Below are 14,375 nucleotides of genomic sequence, written 5' to 3'. Positions count from 1 at the left end.
CTGCTGAATAATTAGCATTCATAGTAACAGCCGAGAGTTCTTCCATTTTCTTTCTATTTGAGATTAGATCTTTCAAGAATTTAGCATATCTAGGCATTCCTGAAATCACATCAATGAAAGGAAGATTTACATTTATCTGTTTAAACATATCCAAGAATTTGGATTGCTCGGCTTCAAGTTTCTCTTTCTTCATTTTACTCGGGTAAGGAAGTGGTGGTTGGTATGGTTTAACATAAGGTTTATCCTTAACTGTGTTATCTTCATTAACCTTTTCAACTACCGGTTCTTTTTCCTTATCTTGTTCAGGTTGTGGAGTAGGAATAGCTTCATCAGAAGTTACAGGTATTTTAGGTGGTTTAAGTGTTGTACCACTTCTTGTGGTAATGGCTTTAGCTGTTTCATTCCGGGGGTTAGCATTTGTATCACTAGGTAAACTTCCCGGTTTTCTTTCACCTCTTAACCTTGCTAGGTTACTTACTTCTTGTTCCAGATTTTGAATAGAAGCTTGTTGATTTCTAAATGCTTGAGCATTTTGTTCATTAGTTTGTTTCTGAGATGTGAAAAACTGCGTTTGAGTTTCAACTAGCTTCGTCATCATATCTTCTAAATTCGGCTTTTTATCATCGGTTTGTGGTTTGTTTTGAAAATTAGGTCTTTACTGGTTGTAAGTATTATTGGATACTTGTTGATTGCTAGGACCTTGTTGGTTGTTGTATGGAATATTTCGGTTATAATTCTGGTTTTGATTGTAAATAGGTCTTGGCGGTTGATAATTATTCTGATAATTATTTCCAGGCCTTTGGTTTAGATATGAAACATTCTCTCTTTGTTCCATTGTTAATTCAATACTGAGACAATCTTTTGTCAAATGTGGTCCTCCACACTGCTCACAACTAATTCGTATTGAGTGAATATCCTTAGTCATCTTTTCCATTCGTCTCTCCACAGCATCTATCTTTGCGGAAATGGAATCTAAGTCATGGCTAGAATCGGCTCTAGTTGCTTTAGATGATCTAACGATATCTTTTTCTTGGTGCCACTCATGTGAGTGGGAAGCAGTGTTATCAATAATTTTATAAGCATCAGTTTCGGTTTTCTTCATAATAGAACCACCAGCTGCTATATCTATGTCTTTCCTTGTAGTGATGTCGCATCCTTGGTAGAATATTTGTACTATTTGACAGGTGTCTAAACCATGTTGCGGACATCCTCTTAATAACTTTCCAAATCTTGTCCACGCCTCATATAGAGTTTCATTTGGCTTCTGTGTGAACGTAACAATTTCTCCTTGAAGTCTTACGGCTTTAGATGCCGGAAAGAATTGTTTAAGAAATTTTTCAACTAAAACGTCCCATGTATCAATCGCCCCTTCAGGTAACGATTCCAACCAATCTTTGGCTTCTCCCTTTAAAGTCCAGGGAAATAACATGAGATATATCTGTTCATCCTCAACTTCTCTTATTTTAAATAGAGTGCAGATCCTATTAAAGGTACGAAGATGTTCATTTGGATCTTCCTTCGGCGCACCACTAAATTGGCATTGATTAGTCACCATGTGTAGAATTTATCCTTTGATTTCATAATCTGGCGCATTAATGTCTGGATGAGTAATTGCGTGACCTTGGCCAGTGCGTTTAGCTCTCATTCGGTCTTCCATACTTAAAGGTTCTAGATTCTCCATAATTGAATTTGTTGAATCGGAATCACTAGAGGATTCTGATTTAATGGTTCGTTCCTCAACAATCTCTGTTTGAATGATTGGTGGTTCCGGAGGAAAAATTAATGGTTCAGGATCTACGAATCGTCCCTGAATATTCTCCGGATTCTCAATTGTGAGGTCGGGTTCAAAAAATAGATTATCGGAAATTTGAATTGGAGTACTTGGTCGACTGGATGACGATTCTAAAGAAAAATCAACGGCCGTAATATTAGCTAGATGTCTTGATCTAGTTACAGGTGGTGAACGTACAAAAGGTGGTGAACGTCTTGCTCGGTGCATTCACTGAATATCCTATTAGTTTTTAAAAGGAAAGAAAAATTATATAAGTTATCCAATTAATAGACTTTTCTGATTTTGTCCACGTTTCGAATAGCCAAAAGATACAGCAGAGGGGCAGGATTCGTTTGGTCTCAATATAATTGAGGACTGTTTGGCTCCAATAACCCGGTCCACGTACAAATCCAACTATTACTACGAATCAGAAAATTTTGATGTCAATCAATTTAACCACTTAAAATAAATTTTCGTAATTTTAAGAAATTTAGATAAGAAGTAGAATAAAAATCTATGTCCTAAAACTAGAATAGCGAGAAATAAGAAAGAAAAAGAGTGTGTCGAAAAAAATTGAAAAATAAAAATAAGAAAGAAAAAGGGTGACTTATAGAACTTAAAAATACTCGACTAACCCAACCTTATTACTATCACTAACTTAAAATTATAATCGCAAATTGAGATTACTAATTGGAATGTTAATTGATACATAGGTAAAAGGCGTCTAAAAATATTAAAGCATACAAGTAAAACTATATCCCAAAAGGAAATAACTTAAAAGGTACTAAAACTTAAAAAGGCGTCGCAAAATTCTAAAGCACCTAAATCTTAGTCTAAAGAAAAAGCACTTAAGGAATTTTACGGCAAGGCCTAAAAATCTAGAAATAAAAATATAACTATGGAAAAAACTAAGTTTAAAACTAAAAACTAGCGAAAAATACAAATATTACCTTAAAACAATTAAAAAGGGAGAAAATATAAAAATATACAAAAAGTTATAAAAATTACAATTTTTATAAAAATATTATTTTTATATTATTTATTTATTAAAACTATTAATTTTACATTAATTAAACTAATTTAACTAAATATATAAATTAAATAAAAAGTAAAACTAATTAATATATTAAAATTAAACCTAATTAGGGTTTAAAGTTAATTAATAAATATAAAACCCGTAATTAATGCTGATTAGGGTTTCTGTCACGTGTGTCAGGGCTGCTCCGCGAGTTGCGGTGCCCGAAGCAGGAAAACTCCGCGAGTCGCGTGGTTCTAAAATTCAACTCAGGTACAGGATTTAATTCGACGCGTTTTTTTTTATTTAAAATTTAGCGTTACACTTCCGGCTTTTAAGCTAGATTGTTCCCCGGCAGCGGCGCCAAAAACTTGATGTTATGCGAGGTGTATATAAAATAGCTTATATTTTTACAACGACATACTATTAAATACGATACGATACAATTTTACACAAGATATTTATTTATTTAGAGAATGGATATACCTAAACCTTGCTACAACACTATAGGCAGTGTACCTAATCATAGAGTAGTGTAGTTTTTAGTAAGTCGATTTTAAATATATATAAGTAATATTATTATTATAAAGGGGGGGGGGGTTTTTACCGTTTAATGACCGGTTTGTCGATTTTAAAACTTTAGTCGCAGTTAAAACCAAATGTAAAATATTAAATAAATAAAAGACTTAATTTAAAGCGTAAAGTAAATAACGATAATGAAATTGCGAATAATAAAAGTGCGATAAAATAAACTTGCGATAATTAAAAAGTACGATAATTAAAAGTGTAATTAAATATAATAAATAAAAATGCGATAATTATAAGTGCAATTAAATATAAAATAAAGGAAATTAAATATGAAATAAAAGAATTATGCTTATTTAAACTTCCGTAATCATGATGTTTGACGTGTTGATTTTAGTTTTATTCTCATGGGTTAATTGTCCTTTGTCCTGGATTATCTAATATGTCCGTCTGGTTTTTATCCATAACAGTCCATCAGTCATAAATATAAAGTGAGAGTGTCCTCGTCAAATTATCCTTATACTCGAAGTTAAATATTCCAACTAATTTGGGGACTTAAACTGTAACAAGATTTTAATACTTTGTTTAATAATTACACCAGGATGTCGACTGAGTGTAACCTAAGATTTTAATACTTTGTTAACAATTATGCCAAGTGTCCTTGTACATAATTTCACCCCTGTTTTAATAATTCTAGTGGCTATTAATCCATTCCCGTGTCCGGTTAAATGAACGATTATTCGTACATATAAATACCCCGCCCATCGTGTCCGATTGAGTGTATATGGTTATTTATAGGGACGTTCAATTGTAAATCTTTATATTAAAATTAACAAACTATCATTTAGTTAAACAAATATAAAGCCCATTAATAGCCCATAGTCTAATTTCCACAAGTGTCGTTCTTTTGTCCAAACCCCAATTATGGTACAAAGCCCAATTACCCAATTTTAGTAATTAGCCCAACATCATGATTACTTCATTTTAAATAAGCATAATAATAACTTAGCTACGAGACATTAAATTAAAAAGGTTGAACATAACTTATAATGATTAAAAATAGCGTAGCGTTACACGGACAAAATTTCGACTTACACCCTTACAACATTCGCTAACATACCCTTATTATTAGGATTAAAATTAAAATTAAAATTAAAATATAAATTATAAATATAAATATTACGTATAGATAGATGGATGGATATATATTGATATTAAAATTCGTCGAACTGCGTTGGCTTTTATAGGCATTTTCATTTTTTTGGGGCTCCGCGAGTCGCGGTTCTTTTAGCCTTCGAACTCCGCAAGTCGCGGAGTTCGTTTTTACAGCTCATTCAGCCTTGGCTCTTTGTTTGCCGACGATTTTAAATAATAATATAATATATATAATTTTTAAGAATTATTTATATATTATATTATATTCATGTGCATAATTGACTTGTAATTTTTAGTCCGTTGCGTCGAGCGTTGAGAGTTGACTCTGGTCATGGTTCCGGATTTTCGAACGTCCTTGCGTACAATTTAATATCTTGTACTTTGCGTTTTGAATCTTGTACTCTTGTAATTTTGAGTCGTTTCTTATCAATAATTGGAACCTCATTGATTGTATTTTGTACTTTTGAGCTTTTTGGTCGTTTGCGTCTTCAATTCGTCGAATCTGTCTTTTATCTTCACCTTTTATTATTTAAACGAATATCACTTTTAATTAGAACAATTGCAACTAAAAGCTTGTCTTTCTTGAGGAATAATGCTATGAAATATATGTTCGTTTTTAGCATTATCAGACCTCTATATAATACATTTGACAAACATTGCATTCGTTTTTAAAAGACAAACTTTAGTTACATCAACAGTTGACAGACATGTATAGCATTTCATAATATATCCAAATATAATTGACTTAATAATAATCTTGATGAACTCAAAGACTCGAATGCAACGTTTTTTGAAATATGTCATGAATGACTCCAAGTAATATCTCTAATATGAGCAAATGCACAGCGGAAGATTTCTTTCGTACCTGAGAATAAACATGCTTTCAAGTGTCAACCAAAAGGTTGGTGAGTTCATTAATTTAACATAAATAAACATTTCATAATTTTAATAGACCACAAGTTTTCATATTTCCATTTCTCATAAACATACGTCCCATGCATAGAGACAAAAATATCATTCATATGGATTGAACACCTGGTAACTGACATTCACAATATATATGTAAGAATATCCCCATCATTCCGGGATCCTCCTTCGGACATGATATAAATTTCGAAGTACTAAAGCATCCGGTACTTTGGATGGGGCTTGTTGGGCCCGATAGATCTATCTTTAGAGTTCGCGTCAATTAGGGTTTCTGTTCCCTAATTCTTAGATTACCAGACTATAAAGGGGCATATTCAGTTTCGATCATTCAACCATATAATGTAGTTTCGATTACTTGTGTCTATTTCGTAAAATATTTATAAAAGCGCATGCATTCTCAGTCCCAAAAATATATATTGCAAAAGCATTTAAAAGGGGAGTAATGAAAACTCACGCATATAAATATTATAAAACAGTTAATAAAACATTTGCATGTATTCTCAGCCTAAAAATGTAAAGAGTAAAAAAAGGGCAAATGAAACTCACTTAATGTATTTTGTAGTAAAAATACATATGACTATATTGAACAATTGCAGGGTTGGCCTCGGATTCACGAACCTATATCAATCATGTATATTAATACATGTAATGGTAATCGTACAAATATATATTTTATATCCTTAAGTTATATATCATGTATATATTTATCTGGTTAATATTATATTAAGAATACCTAATTCATTATATATGATTAATTATAAAAAATTTGATAATATTATTAATACGTACTTATGTGTAATATAAATATATTCTCACATGCATATTATTCACTTGTCATAAAATTAATAATGATAATAAAGTAATTTTTAAATAAAAGGATAGTTTTAATATCATGATAGTTTTAGTAATACTAATAACATAAATGATATTACTAATAATAATTTATTAATGATAGTAAAAATGATAATTTTAATACAGTTGGTAAAATGATAAAAAAAAAATAATATTTGTATCGATATTAGTAATGTTAATAATAATTATAGTTTTAATAGTAATTTTTAGTGATCGTATTAGTAACAATACTAATAATGGTGTTTAGACAATAATTCTATTACTATATTAATAATAATGATACTTAGTAATATTTATAATAATAACGATAATACAAATTTTAATAAAAGTGATAGGTTTAAGATAATAGTACTTTTAGTAAATAATGATAGTAATGATATTGATATGTTTAAAATGATACTAGTAATATTTATTGATGATACTTAGTAATAACAATATTATTAGTTATATTAGTGATAAATATTAGTAGTATAATTAATATTAGTAATAATACTAATATACATCATAACAACAATAATTATTAATAATGATAATAATACTCAATAACAATAACAATAATAATAATATTAATAATAATAATAATAATAATAATAATAATAATAATAATAATAATAATAATAAAAATAATAATAATAATAATAATAATAATAATAATAATAATAATAATAATAATAATAATGAAATAAAAGATTTATACCCTTTTTAGAAGCTTTATTAAAAAGAATGCTCACAACGGGGCTCGAACCCTAGACCTCCCGCTCACCCACAATCACTCTTGACCAATGCTCCATGTTAACTTTTCTGTTATTATTCAAAATCCATATGTATTTATCTAAATTTTATTTTCTGTTATCCCTTCCATTCTAACACAGGTCGACCATTGAACCAATCTAACATCGAATTTTAATTAATCATGGAATTGAACTAAATCAAACTAGTATCGTTTGCTTAACAGACTCGATAAAAAAAAATTAAACTAACAGAAGAACATCAGAGGCTGTGAGAACAATAAAATAAAAGTAATAACTTAAATCGTGATTTTGGAATTAAGGCGTTTTTAGAAGAAGACTTCTACATGAAATAGATTGGAATTTCCTTTTAAAAACTTTCTGTTCATTCAATTTAACATGAAATCTAAAAACGTATTCGAATTCTCCCATGAACCAAACGTTTGACTTTTTATTTTTTAAACTTTGACTCTTGAATTCGAATTCGATATGAAGAATTGGAAATCCAAACTTTGCAGATAGTTTATTGAAATTCCTAACAAAATGGTATTTATGGATTTTGAAATTAAATACGAACCTGAGATTTTGATTTTAAAGAAACAAGAACAGGGGACGTACGGTTTAAATGGTAAAAATTTAATAAAATAAATTTGGTTAACATTAGTTGGTTGTTGTAATTGATACAGAGAATATAAAATGGAACGAGTTTCTTAAGCAATATGTATTCCTTTGTTTTATAACAAGAGCTGATCGACAAGAATTGATCAGATTAAGGGAATAATAAATATAAATAAAATAAAGAAAAAAAAGAGAACGACCCCTACTGACTTTGGATTGTTACTGTGATGAAATTCGATTTGCAATCAGTTTACAGACAACAAACAAATTTGATTAAAGGTTGATTGTGATGTAAAACAGAATCTTATTGGAGTCGACCGAAAAGATTAATACAGATTTGATAATAGGTTCGATTATATCTGTTTTCTCTATATATTTAATAATTTTTGATAATTAATATATATATTAATAATAATAATACAAATTTTATTAATAATACATAATAATACTGAATTTTATTAATAATAATAATAAATCTATTAATAATAATTATTCTAATAATAAAAATTTTAAGAATAATAATATTAATAGTCATAAAAATATTCATAATGATATTAATAATAATAATAATAATAATAATAATAATAATAATAATAATAATAATAATAATAAATTGTATTATTTTTATAATAATAATAATAATTATATTAGTATATGATAATAATGATTCTTGATAATTTAAATGATAATTTTAATAATTTTTAATGATGTTAATATTAGTAATATAATAAGTTACATGTTTCTATAAAAATATTAATATTACTTATACTTATCAAATTTCATATATTTATATATATTTTATATCAAAACTAATAGTACAGATATTAATGTTATTATTAATAGTTATAACGAAAGTAACTATAGTATTGTTAATATATTACTTATGTTTTAACTTGTAATTACTTTTAATATTATGTAATCATACAATTAATATTTAATTTTTATACATCACAATATATATACTAATAATAATAATAACAATCTATTTAATAATATTATTAATAATATTGCTTAATAATAATACTAGTAGTAATATTAGTATTAATATAATAATTATATTTAACTTTAATATATTATCATGTATTATATAATATTTACCTATTATGTAATTTATTGAATCTTTAATATTTATTAATTATATATATATATATATTACAATATTACATATGTATAGGTTTCATATATGTATATTCACATATTTATTTATTCATCAATGTTCGTGAATCGTCAGGCATGGTCAATGGGTACTTGATTATATGAATATAGATTTCAAAACTTTCGAGACTCAACATTACAGACTTTGTTTATCGTGTCGAAACCATATAAGATTCAAGTTTAAATTTGGTTGGAAATTCCCGGGTCATCACAATATATATATATATATATATATATATATATATATATATATATATATATATATATATATATATATATATATATATATATATATATATATATATATATATATATATATATATATATATATATATATATATATATATAATCAAGAGGGAAACACTTTTTTGGGGGGAAATGGGGGGAAGTAATTTTTTTCGATTTTTTCGATTTTTTTTCAGGCATCAAGTTCGCATGAAAATATGAACATTTAAAAAAAGACACTTTGTGATGAATATTATTATTTTGGCGGTAAGACGCTCGAAAAAAAAATGAACACATTCAATGCATTGAATGTTTTGATTCTGAGTTTTTTTTAAGGGGTTAGAAATTAGGGTTTAGAAATTGGGGTTTAGAAATTAGGGGGTTAAAAGTTAGGGTTTAGCTATTAGGGTTTAGAAATTAGGGTTTTGGGTTTAGAAATTAGGGTTTAGATTGAATATTTTAACACGAACGGTTTAGAGTTTAGGGTTAAGGGTTTGGGTTGAGGGTTTACGGAGTAAACCCGAAAACCCTAAATCCCAAACCCTAAACTCTAAATCAGGCTAAATTCGAAAAAAACACTTCACATAAGATGAAAACAAAATGATGTAAATAAACTCAGCAGCAAAACATTCAATGCATTGAATGTTTTTTTTTCCGACCGTTTTCCCGCCAAAATAATGACATTCATCACAAAGTGTCTTTTTTAAATGTTCATATTTTCATTTAATCTATAATGTTCGTGAACAAATTTTTTTCAAAAAATGCAAAAAATAAAAAATAAAAAATTGCTTCCCCCTCCCCCCAAAAAAGTGTTTCCTTCTTGATTATGACCATATATATATCTAATAGATGGAATTCATTAAATTGTATAACTTGGCTAAAAATGGAAAATCTCAAATGGGTGATGATCCTTACACCACCATGTTTTCGATGTACATCACCAAATATGCTTTAAAGCATTGTATTGTACAACACTTTAATGCACATTTATATTGGCATATAGTTAAAAATAGTGGTGTAAGGATCACCTCTATCTCAAATGGGTCAATATCACACGATATAGTCATATATTGTTGTAATAGCTTTTGAAACCAAAATGATTAAAGCTTTTGCTTTTATTTATGTCATTTTACTTACAACTATGCTACGAAACGTTTCTTGCTCACATCTCTAAATAAAGCTTTTTTCTATAACTGATCACAACTACTTTCGCCAAACATACCCTATTTGCTCCAATTACGTCTCTCCGTAGATGCATGGACCCATATTTGTCTTAATTTAGTGACGCGTTCATTATTTATTTGACAGGTGAAACATAGCAATGGAAATACTGGATTTTTATGATACACACAAAATTATAACTGATGAGAAAGTGAATGCTTCCATGCACAAGCTCTCCATAAGAATATAGAGAGAGTGGTTACAATGCCTACTTTTTTTTTTTATTATGGCCGAGTACTTGAAATAGTGTAACTTCAATACTAAAAAAATGTTGTTATTTACATTAAATGAACACCTAATATACATCATTTAACCCAAAAGATTAAAGGGTTGTGTTCGATAGGTTGCCTTATTCTATATGCAGAGTCCCGATTGCAGGTTGGAGTACAATGCAATTAAGTATCAAAGTTCTTGAATTACTTTTAAATTTTTTGCGATTTTAAAGTTTGTTATCTGAAACTTTTGTCACCGTGTTGATCAGTTCAGTGGCGATAAAGTTTGGCTAGTTCAGGGCATGTCGGCATGCTAATTATGCCAAGCGAGTTTTGTTAACCTACTGGGATGTATTCGATACTTTTAGCATAGGTTTGGCTTTATATGCACTTTAGGTTTGGCTTTATTACTAAAAAGTTCTACATATGGCTTAGGGTTTTGGGAGTCAAATCCAATATAAGAAATGTTAGAGTTCTATCAACCATACATAAAAGATTTACTAGTTACCTAAATCCAAAAAACATACAGATCCAAGGTAGTAATATGGAAACCTATTGGTGTGTAAGAGTATTCATTTTCGTGCCACTTGGAATTTCGACGGGTGTTGTTTCACCCGTAGGGGTGGTCTCAGCTAACTTCTAACTAGATGTCTTCCATAAAACAAATCTTTGTTCATTTCATCTACACTAATAATGATCAATTATTTATTTTTGGAAGCTTGTTTCGAGCATTCTAACTTTTCAACAATGGAACTATATTAGCTAGAGTTTGTAAACGCAATCTAATTAGAATTGGTTTTAATTGAGAAGACTTAAAAGTCTTTTACAATCAGACAAGATAAAATAGACTTTATAAACCGAAGGATACGTTTAGAAACAAAGCTAGACCACAAAATAATAATCTTACAATGGTCCCCCATTTTTAAAGCAACTACAATGCAAATTGTATACTAGTGTTTGTTTATATATAGCAACTACAAAGAGAGACTTTGTTATTTAAAGGTAGAAAAAAAGATGATTAATTCAAAATTAGTTTACTCTCTTTTGGTTTTCTTATATTTTGGTTGTTCATCAATTCCCTCTGTTTTTATGTCAGCTTTACTATGTTTGTTACTTTGTTATTGTAAATGTTATTTAGAAGGCTTGCTATTTTTTAGGTCCCGCTTATTTATGTATTTATTCTTTTATTATTATTAATAATAAAATTAAATTAAATACATATAATTAATGAATTTAACACACTAATTATATAAAATACATTAATTTAAATTTCTCAAAAATGAAAAAATTACAATAACTTTTTTAGGCAAAAATTAAAATAATTTATATCCTAAAAATTAAAAGTTGCATAATTTAAAAGTCTAAATATATATTCAATACTCATAAAAATTACTACTATTCGTATCGAATTCTTGAAGTACTTTAAAAGTGTTTTCGATTCTAAAGTTTGTTAACAGAAACTTTTGTCATCGTGATCAGTTCAGTGCCGATAAAGTTTGGCTAGTTCAGGGCATGTCGGCATGCTAATTATGCCAAGCGAGTTTTGTTTAACCTATTGGGATGTATTCGATACTTTTAGCATAGGTTTGGCTTTATATGAGCACTAGGTAAACAACTGTAGCTGTCTTAGTAAATATGATTTTAGAGAAACTTCTAACTATGTAAATGTAATACCGGTATTCTTTTTAAATCATATCGGAAGACATTTATCTATCAAACACAACATTATTAGTAATAATTACAGAAAGCCTCGTAATTAAGTTTAACACTCACAAACGATTTTACTTTATTACAAACACGGTTACAACAATCCACATCAGAGTTAAAAGTCAAACATGTCTTCAACTACACAGCTCGATCCCAACAACAGTACTTAAACCTGCAGAGGAGGAATGTGAGGGTTAGTGCACCGCGAAGTAAATGGAATCTATCTACAGACTAAGCCTAAGCATCCATCATAAATCAAACAACGGTCATGCCTACAACCAACAAGCATATAAACAAAAACAATAAAAGGATCGGCGGCTTGTACGGGCACACGACTTAGCTGATCAGGCTAGCATCTACCGATAGTCCATCCTGTTGAATCCGTCCACAAACAACAGAGCATGGACCCAACTGAAATGTCCCGTTCTTATTGATTAAAAACGTTCCATATTAATTGATTTCGTTGCGAGGTTTTGACCTCTATATGAGACGTTTTTCAAAGACTGCATTCATTTTAAAACAAACCATAACCTTTATTTCATCAATAAAGGTTTAAAAAGCTTTACGTAGATTATCAAATAATGATAATCTAAAATATCCTGTTTACACACGACCATTACATAATGGTTTACAATATAAATATGTTACAACAAAATAAGTTTCTTGAATGCAGTTTTTACACAATATCATATAAGCATGGACTCTAAATCTCGTCCTTATTTAAGTATGAGACAGCGGAAGCTCTTAATAATCACCTGAGAATAAACATGCTTAAAACGTCAACAAAAATGTTGGTGAGTTATAGGTTTAACCTATATATATCAAATCATAATAATAGACCACAAGATTTCATATTTCAATACACATCCCATACATGGAGATAAAAATCGTTCATATGGTGAACACCTGGTAACCGACATTAACAAGATGCATATATAAGAATATCCCCATCATTCCGGGACACCCTTCGGATATGATATAAATTTCGAAGTACTAAAGCATCCGGTACTTTGGATGGGGTTTGTTAGGCCCAATAGATCTATCTTTAGGAATCGCGTCAATTAGGGTGTCTGTTCCCTAATTCTTAGATTACCAGACGTAATAAAAAGGGGCATATTTGTAGTGACCCGAACTTTTCCATGTTTATATATATATTAAATGAAATTGTTATTTACATGATTAAGTGTTTCCAACATGTTAAGCAATCAAACTTGTTAAGACTTGATTAATTGAAATAGGTTTCATATAGACAATTGACCACCCAAGTTGATCGGTGATTCACGAACGTTAAAACTTGTAAAAACTATACGATGACATATATATGGTTATATATATAGTTAACATGATTTTATTATAAGTATGTATCTCATTAGGTATTTTAACAATGAGTTATATACATAAAAATGAGACTATTAATTTAAGAAACTCGAAAACGATATATATAACGATTATCGTTATTACAACGTCTTACTAGGTACATATGAATCATATTAAGATATTGATACACTTGGTTAATTATGTTAAATGATAAGTAAATATATTATTAAGTGTATTAACAATGAAATACATATGTAAAAATAAGACTACTAACTTAAAGATTTCGAAACGAGACATATATGTAACGATTATCGTTGTAACGACATTTAACTGTATATATATCATACTAAGATATATTATATATCATAATATCATGATAATATAACAATTTAACATCTCATTTGTTATAATAAACAATGGGTTAACAACATTCAACAAGATCGTTAACCTAAAGGTTTCAAAACAACGTTTACATGTAACGACTAACGATGACTTAACGACTCAGTTAAAATGTATATACATGTAGTGTTTTAATATGTATTCATACACTTTTGAAAGACTTCAAGACACTTATCAAAATACTTCTACTTAACAAAAATGCTTACAATTACATCCTCGTTCAGTTTCATCAACAATTCTACTCGTATGCACCCGTATTCGTACTCGTACAATACACAGCTTTTAGATGTATGTACTATTGGTATATACACTCCAATGATCAGCTCTTAGCAGCCCATGTGAGTCACCTAACACATGTGGGAACCATCATTTGGCAACTAGCATGAAATATCTCATAAAATTACAAAAATATGAGTAATCATTCATGACTTATTTACATGAAAACAAAATTACATATCCTTTATATCTAATCCATACACCAACGACCAAAAACACCTACAAACACTTTCATTCTTCAATTTTCTTCATCTAATTGATCTCTCTCAAGT

General features: G+C 28.8%; 1 pseudogene; it reads left to right on the top strand.

The window, feature by feature from the left end:
• LOC139874553 (cyclin-C1-2-like) overlaps positions 1–10,382 on the top strand; it is a 56,624-nt pseudogene extending 46,242 nt beyond the window's left edge.
• The last annotated feature ends 3,993 nt before the right edge of the window (positions 10,383–14,375 follow it).

This window comes from Rutidosis leptorrhynchoides, chromosome 11, assembly GCF_046630445.1.
Source record: "Rutidosis leptorrhynchoides isolate AG116_Rl617_1_P2 chromosome 11, CSIRO_AGI_Rlap_v1, whole genome shotgun sequence".
Lineage (NCBI taxonomy): Eukaryota > Viridiplantae > Streptophyta > Magnoliopsida > Asterales > Asteraceae > Rutidosis > Rutidosis leptorrhynchoides.
This window is presented reverse-complemented; position numbering and strand designations above follow the sequence as displayed.